At 37.4% G+C, this 21,499-nt stretch overlaps 1 pseudogene; it reads right to left on the bottom strand.

Moving 5' to 3' along the window:
* Positions 1–412: 412 nt before the first annotated feature.
* On the bottom strand, positions 413–1,342 carry LOC126059454 (olfactory receptor 2T33-like; annotated as a pseudogene).
* Positions 1,343–21,499: the final 20,157 nt, after the last annotated feature.

Below are 21,499 nucleotides of genomic sequence, written 5' to 3'. Positions count from 1 at the left end.
AATTTACTTTATCTACATTATGTGATTTAGGATATATGTTTTGTTTTCAAAAGGTATTATCCCCATCAAAATTAATGATTTCCATTATTTATAAAAAAATACAAATACATATCATATGCTGTTTAGAAACTCAATCACTCATACTTATTGCCAGAGCCCTAATTTCAGAGCAAAAACACCACTGCAAGTTATGACAGGAGGACAAATATAATTTTTAATTAATTTACCATATATAAAAATAATCATATAGGAACAATGCAGCCAGATTGGCAAAGCAAGAGCAAAATAACTTGATACAACACAAAAGAAGAATTTAAATGGGATGAACAAAATAACAAAACAATATTTTAGAAACGTAACCTGTATCAAGTTTGGTTGCTGCCATTTTGGCAAATTATGCTCAGGATTAATATCACATAAAATGTTTTTCCAGCCACCTCCTCAAGGCCCCCTTAACTTCTTTATTACACTGAATATAAGGGGGTTCAAGACAGGTGTGAAGATGGTATAAAAAGCTGAGACCACCTTATCATGGTCCTCTGAACCGTTAGATTTGGGCCTCATGTAGATGAACATGATGGTGCCGTAGAAGAGTCCCACAACCGCCAGGTGAGAGGAGCAGGTCTTAAAGGCTTTTTTTCCGGGCTCCAGCTGACCGCATGCGGAGCACTGCAGCCAGGATAAGGCTGTATGAGGCCAAAATTAGAGACAAAGAGATCAAGAGCATCAGAATGCAGCAGACATACATGAAAAACTCAAAAATTGTGGTGTCAGCACAGGCAAGGCGTACCAGTGATAGTGCTTCACAAAAAAAGTGATTGATTTCCCGTGAGTGACAGTAAGGGAAACTCAAAGTGGCACCAGCCTGCATCAGCCCATCGATCCCTCCCAGGAGCCAGGAACCTGATGTCATGAGTAAACAGAGCTTCTGACTCATGAGAATGGGGTAGCGCAGTGGGTGACATATGGCCACATAGCGGTCATAGGACATGCCCGTTAAGAGGAAGCATTCACTCCCTCCCAGAGTGAGAAGCAGGAAGATCTGGACTCCATAGCCAGTGGGAGAGATAGACCTAGTGTCCATCAGGTAGTTAGCTGCCATTTTGGGAACGATGGTGGAGACCAGCATCGTGTCCATGAAAGAAAGCTGGCTAAGCAGGAAGTACATGGACATGTGGAGTTGAGGGTCCACATGAATGAGAATGATCATAAGGGTGTTGCCCATCAGTGAGGTGATGAAGATCATAAGCACCATGGCAAACAGGAATAGGTGGATCTGTGTGTGGTTAAAGAGCCCTAGAAGAACGAAGTTGATTCCTGTGGTGCCGTTTGCATTGACCATGGCTCTACTGGTGCCTGAAAGATGTAAGAATGATGCAGAAGTGAGATTTGTTTAAAAGGAAGCTTGTACATATCTTTATGAAAACTTGATCAAATGACTTGGGAAATCTCAGACTTGGAGGGCTAATTACCACTTTAATCTTTTACTTACAAACAAGATTTTTGCCATAGCATGCTACTATCCATCTCTGCTGTTACTATACATTATTTTTTATTCACACAAAATTAGATAACACATACATCTTTTTGCCTTTTGTCTTGCCTTTTTGCCTTCACTTTTCCCCATCTTACCTTGCCTTTTTCATTGCCTTTTTGCCTTTATGATTTGCCTTTTTGCCTGTGTACCAGTTTGACTTCTCTTTTTGCCTTTTACCGTATTGCCTTGCCTTTTTTTCCTTTTTGTCTTGCATTTTTCCCTTTTCCCTTTTTGTTACATTTTACCCTTTTGCCTTGTCTTTTGACTTTTTGCCACTTTACCTTTTTTCTGTTTCCCTTAGCTTTTTGCCTTTTTGTCCTTTTGCCTTGCCTTTTTCCCCTCCCTTTTTCCCTTTTTTACCTTCCACATACATATACAGTAGTACAAATTACACCTCTGTTGTTTTTTAATAATTTGTCAGTATGCCACACGTAATTTACTCATGGTGTTAAGAAATATTACTTATGCAATCCGAGTTCTTTACCCTTTTGGTATTTCTATATTGAAGGAAATTCAGATTTATGCACTTTAGTAGGTATTGAGGTGATATGCCTATAGTTATTACTTTTGCATGTGTTTTAGATATTTGCTTAATGTATTCTCACATGATTTTCTTCAATATCAAGACAAATTAAAATTTCAAAAGTTTCAAAAAAAAATTACAACCAATAAAACTAAGTTTGATGGGGAAAAAACAAAAGCAAAAATTCTCTATTCCACACTTACATGCAGCCTGTGCTGTAAACACACTAGGCTTTCAGCCACCACAGATACTACTGTACCCATCACCACATCATTTATATTATCATGACTTGCATTCCGGATCATGGTGCCTACATCTCGCTAAGTTTAGAACCCCCTCAATGTTTAAACTTTTATGTACTATGTTCTTAAACAATGCTGCTGGTTTTAATTTATATATCCATTCTAAGGGAGCCCTGGTGGCACAGTGGTTAAGCTTTCGGCAGCTAACCAAAAGGTTGGCAGTTCAAACTCACCACCCACTCCTTGGAAACTCAATGGGGCAGGTCTACTCTGTCCTATAGGGTCAGAATTGACTTGACAGCACAGGTGTTTTGGTTTTATCCATTCAAAAAAAAGTTAATAATTTCAGAAATGAACATAATTCATATTGCATGCAATTTTCATATAAATTTGGACATCAATAATCTTATACTTTTAAAAGTAGAAGACAAAAACTAATCCATTAATTATGACTTATCCAAATGATAGTCTCATATAATGAACCTGAGGTCCAACATCTCCCACAGGTAAAATATACAGGTACTCATTCACTTTCAGAATAGCTCCTCTTTTCACTAGAATCTATAACTTCCATTTCTTTTACGTCTAAGTATTTTTGGTGGTAGAAATGGATGCACATGTAAATGGATTCACCTATTATACTTAGGTAGGTGGTGTCTTTTGCTCACAAATTCAAATTGTCAAAGAGAGCTGTGAAATCAGGATTACCAACAGTATTATGTTTGGACTTCATTCATAATCTGTGGTGTAGTAAATCCTTTTTTAGTTTTTCTGTAACTTATTTGGAAAACATTGCAAATTTTGTGAATGGTCTATGATCTTCAGACCTTTAATACATATTAAAATTTTTTGATTCTTAGTATATACCAACAATGACTTTCATATTATTAAAATATGTAGATGTTCCATTTTTCAAAATTGATATAAATATGCTATAATAGTGAGCATATCATTCTTTTATGCTTTGTTCCCTCAAATATATATATTTTGAGTGAAATATATATATATTCAGTTTAATATATTAACTACTGCCAATTTTTATTACATCATATATATGCAATTTATGTATATAAATATACATGTATATGCATATAATGTTTATTTAAGAATACTTAGCTTCTTTCCAATCTTTTGTTAATATAAGTAAATGTTTTACTAGAATATTTTGGACTTAAGATAATTGCATCTCCACCTTTTACACTCCAGTCAACTGTCAATTTGTGTGATAATTCCTCCACATATTTTACTGTTAGATGCGATAATTAACAGCAATCATATAAGTGTGAAAATAAATTTAAATTGCATGTCACTTAAGTTACATGGCAGAAACTCTTTTAATCTATTCATCGACCTCTTGGATTTCTTCTGCAAACTGTGAATATCTCTTATTCATGGTTTCTAGTTTGGTTTTTTCTTAATAATTTAAAGAATTTCCCTTGTATTTTGTAATTTATATATATAATTGTATATATAATTTACATATCTTTATAACTTGTTATTTATATGCATTGTGAATATCTTCTCCAGTTGATTTTATATATTTGACATTTTTGTTATTTTGGACAGAAGTTTTGCATTTTATATTACATATATTTGGGATACTTATATGATATTAATAATTTAATATTAATGTTCTGCATTTCATTAATAGGCTACCATTTTAAACAATTTCAATGTTATTTGGATCAAACAACTTGTTTTTGGTAAATAAGTTGTTTGAATCTATGATCATTGTTGATTTAATATTACATTGTACTGTCTTTGCATGCATGAATATTAAACATATTAAACTCACAAAATGTATTGCTATAGTTCATCTTTTAATTTGTAGTCTCTGATTTTTTTTTAAACAAAATGGGGATAATCAGTGCGCTTAAAGGCCATTAAACATAGGTGTAAAGTAGTCTGTGTCTGTAGATTTTTTTTTTTTAAATAATGTATTCACTTTCCTATTAGTTTCAGGTAAGTTGTGTTTTCCTATTACTTTTTAAATTCACATGACTTTCTATTTTTAAGGAAACATTTTCCTTTCCTAATCTATTTTCTTTGTTAGCATTTCTCACTGCATTGGGTGGATGGACAGGTCTGTGTCTCTGGCTGCCACTGAACTGGAGGTCATGACATGCAAAGTTCATTCACTTAAGCCGGCCCTGGGTCAGGGCACACTGGGTATAGACATACGAGTTACGAGTTGCTTAAATACATGAAGACTAGGAGTCAGAACTCTAAAGACCTGTCCATATTTTGTTCACAAATACGTGTGATATTTGGGGAGGGTCACTTACTTTGCTATGAGCCACTCTCCTTGTTTCTAGACTGGGAAAATTCGCAGACTTTGGTAGACAGCTGTACTGGAGCACTGGTTTCATTTGTTTCCATTGGGGCTCATTCTCTGCTTTGGCGATTTGATAACCACCTGCTAAGGCCCTGAGCTTAAGGGCAGCTTTCCAATGTTTCTCAGATGCCAAGATTCAATTAATATGATTTTGAAAGTCTTCTGTAGATTTAAATTTAAGATGCAATTATTTTAAACTAACAGTATTTGAAAATGTTATCATATCAGGCATTCTATTCACTGGACAAACAGCTCATATAATGTGAAATAAATGTATATTTCACATTTAGTCGGCATGAATTACGAAGTTCAGAAAAGTTACATGACTGATCTAATAATAAACATTTAAACTGGTAGCTGCATTCATCTGAAGGTTGTCTAAACGTAAAAGTACATATTTAATGGCCAGGTTTCTAGAGTTTGAATACCTATGCCACTGTTTAGTGGTTGGATAAATCTGAGCAATATGCTTAAACCTCAGTTTCATTATGTGCAAAATTTTACTATGGGATTATTTGATAACTACAAAATAAAATGTATGTAAGTACATTGGAGAATGCATGCACAAGAAGATAGCTCTATAAAGTTATTGATTATTATCGTTATTATATTGTTATTGGTCATCCATAGATGTTTCCTACCAAAATATTTTGAAAGTTTAAAACTAGTATTTTCCCATAACTCACATGTAATGTAATGTTACTTATTTCACATCAAAGAACAAAAATATCATTACGTATCAGTCTTCATTTTTCAGCATAAGTGACATGTTTTCTGTGTTCCTTTAGATTTTTCTGTCTGTCCTCTGTCTGTCTACCTTCTATGAATTTATTTTAAACATAGAGGAAACACTCATGACCATGGTAAGTTTAATTATTCCAAGGCTATTAGGTTATTTGATTATTAATTTTGCAATGTGTTCTCATGCCTTTAATATTCAATGTGTTTAAGAATTGTAATAGATATCAAGAAACTTGTCACAAATTCAATAATGTCTCAAAATTCAATCAAAATTTTTAAGAATAGCAGGTAAAAAGAAAAAATATTATCTGTATTTCACATCAAAAAGGCAGTTGTTCCCAAGTGAGTTCAATTCTGTGTAATTCCACACTACCAAAGTAGAAGAGGGATATGCAGGTCAGATAAATTTCTAGTTGTCTATAATATTTCTGTACAATTTAAAACAGGATAAAAACGTGTTCCCATTTATTTTCTAGTTGTATAAAGTGGGTAATTGCAGAGAGCTCAGAGTACTTTTAGGTCCATTGTCACATTTTTCTCTCTACCTCAATGTGGTGTTCCCAGAATTCGCAAAGCTTCCCCTTTCTCAAAGGTACACTCTATGTTACATACCCATCTTTCCAATATTCTGGCCTGGCACTAGTATGTTCATTTCTTCAGTTCAGTCCAAAACAATTCCAAGCCAAAATGACTCTTATTTCACATCTGCATGTTATAGATGGAGTAACTCAGACATAACAAGGATTTTTATAACTGTAGCAAACAATGTCCCAAGTACTATGTTAACCCTTGATGTGCATTGCCTCATGCAATGTCACAACAATTAAATGAGGTAAACTGTTACTGTTTCAGATTTGCAAATGAAAGACTGGAGGGTTAGATTAATTAATTTTTCCCTGGTCTCAAAAGTACGAAGCATGGGTCCAAAATCCTAGTCATGAAAGTAAACTCCCCACAGTTATTTTGGGCTTGCCAGCCAGTTTTTTGTTCCAATTATTATCTTAATAATGACAAAACTTTTTGAATAAAACAAACAACATAAATAAAGAATGGACCCTCAAACACATCGTTGTTGTTAGATGCCATTAAGTCACCTAACACACGGCTACCCCTGGCAAAATGCTGCCCAGTCCTGCGCCATTCCCATAATCGGGTGTTGATCGGACTATTGCCATCCATCGGGTTCACTTTGGCTGACTTTTCAGAAGTAGATCGCTCGCCTTTTCTTCCTAGTGCATCTCAGTCTGGAAAATCTGCTGGAGCTCACTGGAGCAACTGTGAGTTCTGTGAAGTTAGGCACCTCTCTTATAAACTGTGTGTCTCAGGTTAGTGTATTTAAAATGCGTAACTGTCTTACTTTTTAAAAATGAAAAAAGATAGTGCATGTAGAATGTTTAATTAAATTATTTATATTTAGTATGTTATCAAACATAAATTTTATCTCTACACAAACTTTTTCCCAAAGAGAAATTCATGAATAGAGAATTTAATAGAATCAGATATATGCATCCATTTACCTTACAGTCAGAGTGTTAACCAAGACTCAACTTTCCTGAGAAGCTTAGTACAGATCGTCCCCGACTTAAGACATGTTTGAGTTACAACGAACTGCCCTATGACTGTCCTTTTTTTTATCTTTGTACATCTTATTATTAGTAATATGTACTACATATAACGTTGTAGCACGTAATTTGTTGATGTTATCATTCTCTTACCAATCCCAAAGACAAATAAAGATTGGATTTATAAAGATATTGTTAATAGGAGACAAAAATAATGAATTTTTTTTTTAAAAAATTAGATCTTCTACTTATATCAGAGCTGACTTATGACAGAGTCTTCAGAATGGAACCCTGTCTTACACTGGGAAATATCTGTAATATTATTTTCATAATTACAATTTGATAAAAATATATTAGTGCAATATAAGTATGAAAGGATGTTCTTTCTCACTGGAAATTAATACATAGTTTAAACCAAATTTTTATAATTTCTATGCATTCAAACGTTATACACTCAATGTTTCTTTATGATATGCATTACCGGTAGGAATGCAATGAAGATTAATCTCAGGGTAAAAGTGAAAATCCTTTATTAGCCAATTTGGCAATATGGAGTGAGAGCCAGAGAGCTAGTCTTGTCCCTTGAAGCATTGCCATATGTTGTGGATATCATTCTAAAATATGACTAAAAGAGAAGGGATGGGAGGAGACCCTGTAAACACAAAGGGCTTATTTTGCAAGGTTTTTCACAATGTGCATCCTGAACTATTATAGAACTAATAAATTTCCCATGGAACACAATATAACAGCTGGAACAATCTTAGATATCATGCTAATCGTATAAACAATATTTTTCAAATTGTAAAAAATGTGTATGGAAGAATATAAAAGGAATAGTTATGATGTTATCAAGTGCAATGCAGGTGCTTTAATTTCTGTGCTTTCCAAATAGTATGATTGTGATATAGTTTTTTAAATTACAGAAATTAAGTGGGCCACAATGAAAGCATTAGCACACACCATCCCCGGTTGTAAGCACTCAGTCTAGGAGTCGTAGCACTAACCTGCATCAGAGGAGCCACCGTGCAGGAGGTGTGGAATACTCTAAGCCTCTGGTTCCCAGATCACCGTTCAGATCCCCACCACTGCCTCTGTTGCCAGTATAAAATACAAGGCACCTGGCTAAAGCCTTAGGGATTCCTGAGCTTCAGGCTGCAGACATGCTCTTAGGAAAGCATTCGGAAGAATACAGATGACCACATACTCTCCTCATTTATCACCTCCATACAGGATTATTTTAAAATCTCAGGATATTTGATCTCTGAAGAAAATGGCCTGTTTTATCAACCTGCTAAAGTCAGGATGCAATTATTTTGACTATGATGCTTGCCTTATAATATTATTAGTACTAAATGAGTTACGATGCATAAAGCACTTAACTCATGCCTGGAAAATACACCTAGTCCACAATCCTGTTTCTAAACTTTCACAATAACTAATGTGTCAAGAAAGAGCTGGTAATGATGTGGGGAATAGAGTGTACTTTTAGACATGTCTTACCCAACAAAAGGCCATGACTGAATTGAACTTTTCCAGTCTTGAAACTTTCTAGCTATATATTTTGGGCCTGTTATATAACCTCTCTGAGCCTCAGTTTAATCATCTGTAAAAGGGGCATCATAATGCCTCTTTCATAGGATTATATTTAGGGGTAGTGCAGTCATTAAGAGCTCAGCTGCTGACCAAAACGCCAACAGTTCAAATTCACCAGAAGCTCCTTGGAAACTCCATGGGGCAGTTCTACTCTGTCCTACTGGGTCGCTATGAGTTGAAACAGACTTGATGACAATGGGTTTGGTTTTGGTTTTGGGTATGGAATAAATATAAAGCACCAGATCTATCAAATAAGTGTAATTTCATTATCTCCTTTCTTCTCTGCTTTAGCAGGATATGTTGACTTATGGACTGATGTATAGTAATGAGAGAATTTTTTTTTTTAATGTCTTTATCTTGCAACAGTAAAACTCAGTTACCATTGAGTTACCTCTGACTCATGGCAACCCTGTGTGTGTCAGAGTGGAACTATGCTCTATAGAGTTTTTAATGGGTGATTTTTCAGAAGTAGATCACCAGGCCTTTCTTCCAAGGTGCCTTTGGGTGGACTTGAACCTCCATCTTCTCAGTTAGCATCTGAACATGTTAACTGTACCACCCAGGGACTCCACTCCAGGAGATTATACAGTATAACTGTTAACACCACTCAGGAGCTCCAATATGGGAGGTTATATGATGTTGTGCTATATGATCAAACTATAATAAGCATTAACTGATTGATTTGTTACAGCTCTGCTTATGAACTGGTTAAGGGTTAAGAAAATGGGCTGAATTATTGCAGTGCAATGAATCACTTTTATATGGCTTTTCTAGCCCTGGTCTTGTAATTTCACAAAATGATTGTCTGGGCCAAAATTTTGCAAGGTATTAGTATATTTACTACAAAACCAGTGGATTGAAAATTCACTTAATGGGATTGTGCCCTTTGTGGTCCAACTAGGAGATTGGTCGCTGTTTCTATTCTGTTAGGCTTATATAAGGGCCAAATCCACAGAGGTTCTGGGGCCCCTCACTACTATCAAAAAGAGTGTAGAGTGGAGTGCATCCTTTGGTCCCAGGGTCCCTGCACTGAGAACTCCCTATATCAAGAAGAGAGAGTTGTAACAGTGAAGACAGGGATGGTGGGCTTGCTGGTCCATAGAGAGAGAACTGAGTGTCTTTGTGCAGGGGTGTGCCTCCTACTAAAGTACTGCAACACTTGTACATGCAGGACAGAGACCTGAGTGTGTCTGGTGTAATTTGCTTCCTTCCCCCTTTTGGGCATCGTGGTGGGAACAATACATTCCCTCATGCAGGGTAGGCCTTGGTATCATGGCAGCAAGACAGAGAACCACTCTGGCCTGGGTAGCATGGTAGGAGGCAGCAGCGTAGGTCAAGAAGGGCCCAGTGGCAGAGGCTCACGAGATCCTGTGCAGGGGTTTTTCCATTAGTGAAGCAAGGCCCAGCGAGGCCCAGGGGCAGAGCAGAAGCCTCGGAAGCCATGCAGGTGTCCCGGGTAGCATAGTGGTAGCCAGAGGCAGTGGTGACATGAAGACAACATTTGACCAGAAACACAATGTGCCAGTACAGTGATATTACAAAGAATGTGAGTAGTTTGGAGAAGAATAAGCAGATCTGCTTTGAGAATTTGTTTTACTGTTTACTGTTTGCTTTCCAGAAATAATAATAATGGCTTTCACTTTGCCAATATTGTGTAAATGTCTTGACTACAGATGGCCATAGCACTTATGGAATGGTTGATGCCAGTGGTTGTACACGCCTCATTCCTAGTTGTCTGGTAGTTTAAGGCACATCCTGTTTGCATGTGCAATGTGGTTAGATAGACAAACCACACAATTATATAATTATACTAGGATTGTCAAACCAATCTATGAAGGGATATTTGAATTTTATTTTCAAACAGGCATATACCTATGGATATAGTCAATAATATGAGAAAAGAGAAGATGTAAGTAGAAATATATGCCAAATTCTGTTAACCCTGAATAAATTAATTAAAAGAGAAAATAATAACATTAATATCAACAACAAAAATCAGGACAGTTAATATTTATTGAGTTATTAATTTCTGACAAAACAATAATAGTAGGGGACTTCAACATACCGCTTTTGGTGAAGGACAGGACATCCAGAAAGAAGCTCAATAAAGACACGGAAGACCTAAATGCCACAATCAACCAACTTGACCTCATAGACATATAGAGAACACTCTGCCTGACAGCAGCCAAGTATACTTTCTTTTCTAGTACACATGGAACATTCTCTAGAATAGACCACATATTAGGTCATAAAGCAAGCCTTAGCAGAATCCAAAACATTCAAATATTACAAAGCATCTTCTCTGACCATAAGGGCATAAAGGTGGAAATCAGTAACAGGAAAAGCAGAGAAAAGAAATCAGACAGTTGGAAACTGAACAAAACAGAAGACTGGATTCTAGAAGGCATTAAGGATGGAATAAAGAAAATCCAATGAGAATGAAAACACTTCCTGTAAAAACGCCGAGACACAGTGAAAGCAATGCTCAGAGGTCAATTTATATCAATAAATGCACACATACAAAAAGAAGAAAGGGCCAAAATCAAAGAATTATCCCCACAACTTGAACAAATAGAAAGAGAGCAACAAAAGAAACTCACAAGCACCAGAAAAAAAAAACAAATACTAAAAATTAGAGCTGAACTAAAAGAAATAGAAAACAAAAAAACAATCAAAAGAATTAACAAGACCAAAAGCTGGTTTTTTTTTGAAAAAATTAACAAAATTGATAAACCACTAGCCAAACAGACAAAAGAAAAACAGGAGAGGAACCAAATAACCGGAATAAGAAATGAGATGGGAGATATTACAACAGACCCAACAGAAATTAAAAGAATCATATCAGATTTCTGGGAAAAATTGTACTCTAACAAATTTGAAAACCTAGAAGAAATGGGTGAATTCCTAGAAACACAGTGCCTACCTAAAGTAACACAAAAAGAGGTAGAACAACTAAATAGAACCATAACAAAAGAAGGGTTGGAAAAGGCAATCAACTTCCCCCCCCCTGCCCCGCCCCAAAAAAGCCCTGGCCCGGACAGCTTCACTGCAGAGTTCTACCAAACTTTCAGAGAAGAGTTAACACCACTACTACTAAAGGTACTTCAAAGCATAGAAAAGGACAGAATACTACCAAACTCATTCTATGAAGCTACCATATCCCTCATACCAAAACCAGGTAAAGACACCACAAGAAAAGAAAATTACAGACCTATATCCCTCATGAACTTATATGCAAAAATCCTCAACAAAATTCTCGCCAACAGAATTCAACAACACATCAAAAAAAAAAAATTCACCATGACCAAGTGGGATTCATACCAGGTGTGCAGGGATAGTTCAACATTAGAAAAACAATTAATGTAATCCATGACATAAATAAAACAAAAGACAAGAATCCAATGATTTTATCAATTGATGCAGAAAAGGCATTTGACAAAGTCCAACACTTATTCATGATAAAAACTCGAGCAAAACAGGAATAGAAGGAAAATTTCTCAACATAATAAAGGGCATTTATATAAAGCCAACAGCAAACATCACCCTAAATGGAGAGAGTCTGAAAGCATTCCCACTGAGACTGGGAACCAGACAAGGCTGCTCTTTATCACCGCTCTTACTCAACATTGTGTTGGGGGTCCTAGCCAGAGAAATTAGGCTAGATAAAGGAATAAAGGGCATCCAGATTGGCAAGGAAGAAGTAAAAGTATCTCCATTTGCAGGTGACATGATCTTATACACAGAAAACCCTAAGGAATCCTTCAGAAAACTACTGAAGCTAACAGAAAAGTTCAGCAGAGTATCAGGATACAAGATAAGCATACAAAAATCAGTTGGATTCCTCTACACCAACAAAAAGAACATTGAAGAGGAAATCACCAAATCAATGCCATTTACAGTAGCCCCCAAGAAGATAAAATAATTCGGAATAAATCTTACCAAAGATGTAAAAGACTTATACAAAGAAAACTGCAAAACACTTCTGCAAGAAACCAAAAGAGACTTACATAAGTGGAAAAACATACCTTGCTCATGGATAGGAAGACTTAACATTATAAAAATGTCTATTCTACCAAAAGGGGTCTATACATTTAATGCAATTCCGATCCAAATCCCAACCGCATTCTTTGATGAGATGGAGAAACAAATGACCAACTTCATATGGAAGGGAAAGAAGCCCCGGATAAATAAGGTATTACTGAAAAAGAAAAACAAAGTGGGAGGCCTTACTTTCCCTGATTTTAGAACCTATTATACCACCACAGTAGTCAAAACAGCCTGGTACTGGTACAACAACAGATTCATAGACCAGTGGAACAGAATTGAGAATCCAGATATAAATCCATCCACATATGAGCAGTTAAGTTTTGACAAAGGCCCCAAAACAGTTAAATGGGGAGAAGACAGTCTTTTTAACAAATGGTGCTGGCATAACTGGATATCCATCTGTAAAAAGCGAAACAAGACCCATACCTGACTCCATGCAAAAAAATGAGCTCAAAATGTATCAAACACCTAAATATAAAATCTAAAAAGGTAAAGATCATGGAAGAAAAAATAGGGACACTGTTCGGAGCCCTAATACATGGCATAAATATTATACAAAACATTATTAAAAATGCAAAACAAAAACTAGATAACTGGGAGCACCTAAAAATCAAACACCTATGCTCATCCAAAGACTTCACCAAAAGACTAAAAAGACTACCTACAGACTGGGAAAAAGTTTTCAACTGTGACTCTTCCGATCAGCGCCTGATCTCTAAAATCTACATGATACTGCAAAAACTCAACTGCAAAAAGACAAATAACCCAATTTAAAAATGGGCAAAAGATATAAATAGACACTTCACTAAAGAAGACATTCAGGTAGCTAACAGATACATGAGGAAATGTTCACGATTATCAGCCATTAAAGAAATGCAGATCAAAACTACAATGAGACTTCATCTCATTCCAACAAGGCTGGTGTTAATCCAAAAAACACAAAATAGTAAATGTTGGAGAGGCTGTGGAGAGATTGCAACACTTATACACTGCTGGTGGGAATGTAAAATGGTACAAGCACTTTGGAAATCAATTTGGGTCTTCCTTAAAAATCTAGAAATAGAACTACCATAGGATCCAGCAATCCAACTCCTTGGAATATATCCCAGAGAAATAAGAACCTTTACAGAAACAGATATATGCACACCCATGTTTATGCAGCACTGTTTACAATAGCAAAAACATGGAAGCAACCAAGGTGTCGTCAACGGATGAATGCATAAATAAATTATGGTATATTCACACAATAGAATACTATGCATCGCTAAAGAACAGCGAGGAATCTGTGAAACATTTCATAACATGGAGGAACCTGGAAGGCATTATGCTGAGTGAAATTAGTCAGTTGCAAAAGGACAAATATTGTATAAGACCGCTATTACAAGAACTTGAGAAATAGTTTAAACTGAGAAGAAAACATTCTTTTGTCATTATGAGAGGGGGAGGGAGGGAGGGCGGGAAAGGGGTTTAGATAGTAGATAAGAACTATTTTAGGTGAAGGGAAAGACAGCACACAATACCGGGGAGGTCAGCACGATTGGACTAAACCAATGGCTGTTTCCTGAATAAACTGAAAGCTTCAAAGGCCAGCGTAGCAGTGGCAGGGGTTTGCAGACCATGGTTTCAGGGGACATCTAAGTCAATTGGCATAATAAAATCTATTAAGAAATCATTCTGCATCCCACTTTGAAGAGTGGCGTCTGGGGTCTTGAACGCTAGCAAGCAGCCATCTAAGATGCATCAATTGGTCTCGACCCACCTGAATCTAAGGAGAATGAAGAACACCAAGGACACAAGGTGATTACGAGCCCAAGAGACAGAAAGGGCCACATGAACCAGTGACTACATCATCCGGAGACCAGAAGAACTAGATGTTGCTCGGCTACAACCAATGACTGCCCTGACAGGGAACACAACAGAGAACCCCTAAGGGAGCAGGAGAGCAGTGGGATGCAGACCCCAAATTCTCATAGAAAGACCAGACTTAATGGTCTGACTGAGATTAAAAGGACCCTGGTGGTCATGGCCCCCAGACCTTCTGTAGGCCCAGGACAGGAACCTTTCCTGAAACCAACTCTTCAGACATGGATTGGACTGGAGAATAGATTGGAGAGGGACGCTAGTGAGGAGTGAGCTTCTTGGACACTTGAGACTATGTTGGCATCTCCTGACTGGATGGGAGATGAGAGGGTGGAGGGGGTTAGAAGCTGGCAAAATGGACACGAAAAGACAGACTGGAGGGAGAAAGCGGGCTGTCTCATTAGGGGGATAGCAATTGGGAGTATGTAGCAAGGTGTATATAAGTTTTTGTGTGAGAGACTGATTTGATTTGTAAACTTTCACTTAAAGCACAATAAAAATTATAAAAAAAAAATTTATTGAGAAATTACTGAGTGAGCTATATCGTTCCTAACAGTCTATCTGCATGATTTCATCAAAGCAGATTCATGAAGATAATATTATTTTTAGCTCCCACTGACTTTTGATGAAAATGGATCTTAGTAAAGTTAAGTTACTGCCCAAGGTAAAAACCTTAAAAAGATTAGACTAGGAAATGATCCAGGTGGGTTCATTGTAATCCCAAGGGCCTTAAAAGTGGAAGAGGGAAGAGGAAAAGAGAATCAGAAAGATAGCAGTGTGAGAAGGACTCAGCTCAAAATTGTTGGTTTTGAAAAAAGAGGAAGTGGATTGTCATGGATTGAATTTTGTTCCCCGAAAATGTCTGTCAGCTTAGCTGGGCCATGAGTCCCAGTGTTGTGTGATTGTCCATCATTTTATGTGATTCCCTGTGATGTAAATCCTATCACTATGATGAAATGAGATGGATTAGTGGCAGTTATACTGATGAGATATACAAGTTTGGATAGTGTCTTAAGCCAATCTCTTTGAGATATGAAAGAGAGAGGTGAGCAGAGAGATAGGGGAGCCTTATACCACCAAGAAAGCAGTGCTGGGAGCAAACGGTGTCCTTTGGACCTGAGGTTCCTGTGCTGAGATGCTCCCAGACCAAGGGAAGACCAATGAATCACAAGGGCCTTCCTTCAGAACTAATAGAGAGAGAAAACCTTCCCCTGGAGCCGGCATCCTTAATTTGGACTTCTAGCCTACTGGACTGTGAGAAAATAAGCTTCTCTTTGTTGAAGCCATCCACTTGTGGTATTTCTGTTATAGCAGACTAGATGACCAAGACGTGGATCATGAGTGAAGGAATGTGGTTAGCCTCTAAAAGGTGGAAAGGCATGGAAACAGCTCTTTTACAGAGCCTCCAGAGGAAAGAGAACCTTATGAACACCTAGATTTTAGCCCAGTGAGAACAATCTCAGAATTCTTACTTTCAGAACTCTAAGATAATAAATTTTGTTTTGTTTAAGCCATTAAATGAGTGGTAATTTGATACAGCAGAAATAGGAAACTAAGAGGTGTGGCCAAGATGGTGGGATAGTCAGACTCTTCCTGTTGTCCCTCTTACAACAAAGACCTGAAAAAACAAGTGAATTGATTATATATGACAATCTAGAAGCCCTGATCATAAAAGACAAAGCTGAAGAGTTGGATTGAGTGGCAGGAAGAAGGAGGGATAATTCAAAAACAGCAAAGAAGTGCCAGTTGTAAGGTTGCCAGTGCCCTGCTGACTAGGTCATCCTATGCCTGCAGGCTGAGGTGAGCAGTAGTGTTTGAGATGTACCTCACCATGTTGGGTGAGGCTGCGCAGCAGCGAGTCTGCACTCACCTCTGTAGCTAGGTGGAAGCAGCGCTGGACCTGCAAACGTTAAGTGCAAACATCTAACCTAGCACTGGGAGGCAAAATAAATTCTACTCCCAGAGTTTCACAGTGGAGAACTGGTTACTTTCCCTCACCTACCCCCACCCTGCTCTGCTCTGAAACCAGTCTGGCAGTATTCAAGAACTGTCACTCGGGGTGAGTCAGGAGGCCCTGCCCCTTCATTGAGCCACTGGCATGAGGGGTCCGCAGACTTGCAGAATCCTTTACTCCTGCCTAGACCTGTGTGCACTGGGTCAGTGGGTTTAGACCTGTGTGGGCTGATTCAACATCACATGCCATCGTTATCATAACAGCAGGGCATACACTTGAAGCCCATTTTCAACTTCAGCAGCCAAGGGGGAGCTGCAGACTCATGACATTTGACGTGGCCCTGCCTCTTAAGCACAGAACCTCAGCCACCTACCCCAGAGGCCTGAGGGCTGGTGGTACCATTCACTCCATCTAAATAAATTAAAAAAAAAAAACCAAACCCAGTGCTGTTGAGTTGATTCCAACTCATAGTGACCCTTTGGACAGAGTAGAACTGCCCCATAAAGTTTCCAAGGAGCGCCTGGTGGATTCGAACTGCCGACCCTTTGGTTAGCAGCCGTAGCACTTAACCATTACACCACCAGGGTTTTCTCACTCCATCTAGCCACTCATATAACAGGGGTCTGAGAGTAAGCGGTGCCTCCCATTCCCTACTGTCAAAAGGACTGTGTGCCCAAGGACCGGCTGCAATACCCCTCACCACATGCTCTAGGGAAAAAGGGACACACCCTCACCAAGGCATCCAGGGGCAGCCATCAGCCCCCTGCCTTGTTCCACACATACCCCCTATAGCAGCCGGATACCTGTTCCTGCTTCAAACACCAATATGCAGCCCTGATAGTCTGGGACTGTAGGTGAGAGTCTGCACCACACATTTGGTGACTGAAAACCTGGACACCTGTGCCACACCAGAACATATGGAGAGGAAGTTAAAGGCAGTATTAAGAAATAAAATGTTGGTTTAAATTTAGAAAAATAAAGGTAAATTTTAAGGTAACCACAAAGGAAGCTAACAAACCTACCCATCAAAATAAAAAGAAAAACATGAGGACTTAGCAAAAACAAAATAAATAATAATGAAAAAATATGAAAAGAGAATACATAAGAAAAACCACTCAACAGCACAGAAAATTAAGTGGAGCAAAGAAACCGCCAGCACCACCAAAAAAAAAAAAAACAAGCAACAACAACAAAATGACAGCACTGAACTCGTACCAATCAATAATTACACTGAATGTAAATGGACTAAATGTGCTAATAAAGAGATGAGTAGTGGCAAAATTGATGAAAAAAACGCAATTGGTCTATATGCTGCCTCTAACAGAGACAACTTAGACTCAAAGACACAAACAAACTAAAACTAAAATGATGGAAAAAAAATATCAAGTGAACAACCACAAAAAAAGAGCAGAAGAGACAATATTAATCTCTGACAAAACAGATTTAAAGCAAAATTCACCACAAAGGATAAGAAAGGACACAGCTTAATGTTTAAAGGGTCAATACACCAGGAGGACATAACTATAATAAATACATAAGCACCTAATGAGACGGCTCCAAGCCACACAAAACAAACCCTAATAGTATTGGAAAGAGAAATAGATAATTCATCATAATAGTAGACTTCAACACACCACGTTCAATGAAGGACAGAACATGTAGAAAGAAAATAAAGATACAGAAGATCATGGACATATACAGAAATCTATTCAGCAGCAGCCAAGTATACATTCTTTTCCAACTCACATGGACCATCCTTCAGAATAAACTGCATATGGGGCTGCAAAGCAAACCTTAACAGAATTCAAAACACTGAAATTTTACACAGCATCTTTTCTGATTATAATGACGTAAAATTAGAAATCAATAACAGAAACAGCAAGGAAAAAAAATCAAATGCATGGAAACGGAACACCACCTTGCTTAAAAACTACTTGATTATAGAAGAAATCAAGGATGGAAAAAGTAAATTCATAGAATTAAATGAGAATGAAAACATGTCTCACCAGAACCTTTGGGAAACAGCAAAAGCAGTGCTTAGAGGTCAATTTATAACAATAAATGCACACATTCAAAAAGAACAAAGTGCCAAAATCAAAACATTAACCCTACAACTTGAACAAATAGAGAGAAACAAAAGTAGCCCTCAGGCACCAGAAGAAAGGAAATAATAAAGGTTAGAGGAGAAATGAATGAGATAGAGAACAGGAAAACAATTGAAAGAGTAGACAATACTAAAAGATGGTTCTTTGAAAAGATCAACAGAATGAATAAACCATTGGTCAAATTGACAAAAGAAAAAACAGGAGAGGAAGCAAATAACCTACATAAGAAATGAAATGGGTGATATCACAACAGATCCAATGGAAATAAAAGGGATCATAACAGAATACTATGAAAAATTGTACTCTAACAAATTTGAAAATCTAGAAGAAATGGACAAATTTCTAGGAACACAATACTTACCTAAACTAACAAAAATTGAGGTAGAAAAATTAAATAAACCCACAACAAAAGAAGAGATTGAAGAGATAATTAAAAAAATAAAAACCAACAACAGCAAAAAAGCCCTGGCCCAGACGGCTTCACTGGAGAATTCCACCAAACTTTCAGGGAAGAGTTAACACCATTACTACCAAAGGCATTTCAGGCATAGAAAAGGATGGAATACTCGCAAACTCATTCTATGAAGCCAGCATAACCATGATAGAAAAGTCAGGTAAAGATCCACAAAAAAAGAAAATTACAGACCTATATCCCTCATGAACTTAGGTGCAAAAATCCCCAACAAAATTCTCGCCAATAGAATTCAACAACATATCAAAAAAAAATTCACCATGACCACGTGGGATTCATACCAGGTATGCAGGGATGGTTCAACATTAGAAAAACAATCAATGTAATCCATCACATAAATAAAACAAAAGACAAGAACCACATGATCTTATCAACTGATGCAGAAAAGGTATTTTAAAAAGTCCAAAACCCATTCTTGATAAAAACTCTCAGCGAAATGGGAATACAATGAAAATTCCTGGACATAATAAAGGCCATTTATACAAAGCCAACAACCAACATCATCCTAAATGAAGAGTCTTAAAGCATTCCCCTTCAGAAGGGGAACCAGACATGGATGCCCTTTGTCACCACTCATATTCAACATTGTACTGGAGGCCCTAGCCAGATCAATCAGGCAAGAAAAAGAAATAAAGTGCATCCAAATTGGTAAGGAAGAAGTAAAAGTATCCTTGCAGATGATATGGTCTTATACATGGAAAACTCCAAAGAATCCACAAGAAAACTACTACAGCTAATAGCAGATTTTGGCAAAGTATCAGGATATAAGATAAACACACATAAGTCAGTCAGATTCCTCTACACCAACAGAGAGAACTTCCAAAAGGAAATCACCAAATCAATACCATTATAAAAGCCCCCAAGAAGATAAAGTATTTAGGAATAAATTTAAACAGAGATGTAAAAAACCTACATAAAGAAAACTGCAAGACACTATTGCAAGAAATCAAAAGAGACCTACATAAGTGGAAAAACATACCATGCTGATAGACAGGAAGACTCAACACTATGAAAATGTCAATTCTTCCCAAAGTGATCTACAGATATAATGCAATCTCAATCCAAATTCCAATGACAACTTTTAGCATGTTGGAGAAACAAATCACAAACTTCATATGGAAAAGGAAGAAGCCCCAAATAAGTAAAGAATTACTGAAGAAGAACAAAGTGGGAGGCCTCACACTACCTGATGTTAGAACCTATTACACCACCACGATAGTCAAAACAGCCTGGTACTGGTACAACAGACACATAGACCAATATAACAAAATTGAGAACCCAGACGTAAATCCATCCACCTATGAGCAGCTGAAACCCTGGTGGTGTAGTGGTTAATTGCTACAGCTGCTAACCAAAAGGTTGGCAGTTTGAATCCACCAGGCGCTCCTTGGAAACTCTACAGGGCAGTTCTACTCTGTCCTATAGGGTCGCTATGAGTCAGAAACGACTCGATGACGATGGGTTTGGTTAATCCATAAAACACAAAATAAAAATGTTGGAGAGGTTGTGGAGAGATTGGACTTTCATGCACTGCTGGTGAGAATGTAAAATGATACAATCACTTTGGGAAACAATCTGGTGCTTCCTTAAAAAGCTAGAAGTAGAAATACCATAAGATCCAGCAATCGCACTCATAGGAATATACCCAAGAGAAGTAAGAGCAGTCGCAGGAATAGACACATGCATACCATGTCCACTGGAGCACTATTCACAACAGCACAAAGATGTAAACAACCTAAATGCTCACCAACAGACGAATGGGAAACAAATTATGGTGCAGACACACAGTGCAGCCTACTGACGGAGCCCAGTTCTACTCCGACACCCAAGGGGTCGCTGTGAGTTGAGTTTGATTCTACTGCAACTGGTGGTGTTTTTTGTTTTATATGAAGATAAGCTGTAAAAAAAAAAAATTTTTTTTTTCTTTTTTATGTTGTTGTTGATGTCTTGCGCTGAATGTTGTTGTTGAGAGCAGTTGCTATTTAGTTGGCTTCTACTCAAAGTAACCTAATATATAAGAGAAAGAAATTTTCCCTGGTCCCATGCCATCCTAATGATTGTTGGTATGTTTGAGTCCGTTGTTGTGGTTATTGCGTCAATCCGTCTTTTTGAGGGTTTCCATTATTTTTGTGAGCTTCTACTTCACCTAACAGGACTTCTTTTCTTAGGGATCGGTCTTTGCAGATAATGTGTCCAAAGTAAGTAAGATGAAGTCTTGCCATCCTCATTCCTAAGGAACATTTCATTGTTTTATTGTAAGACTGGTTTTTTTTGTTCTTTTGTTAATCCATGGTACATTCAATATTCTCCACCAACACCACACTTCCACGCATCAGTAATTCTTCTGCCTTCTTTTTTCATTGTTCAGTTTTCACATTCACAGAGGTGAACAAAAAGACCACAGTGTTGAATAGAAGTAGGGAAAAGAGATATCCTTGCCGTGTTCCTGATTTTATGGCAAAATCTTTCAGTCTTTCACCATCGAGTATAATGTCAATTGTTGGCTTTTCACAACTGTCCTTTATCAT

Source organism: Elephas maximus, chromosome 16, assembly GCF_024166365.1.
Source record: "Elephas maximus indicus isolate mEleMax1 chromosome 16, mEleMax1 primary haplotype, whole genome shotgun sequence".
Taxonomy (NCBI): domain Eukaryota; kingdom Metazoa; phylum Chordata; class Mammalia; order Proboscidea; family Elephantidae; genus Elephas; species Elephas maximus.
The sequence above is the reverse complement of the archived record's forward strand: the minus strand, read 5'-3'. Positions and strand labels throughout refer to the sequence as shown.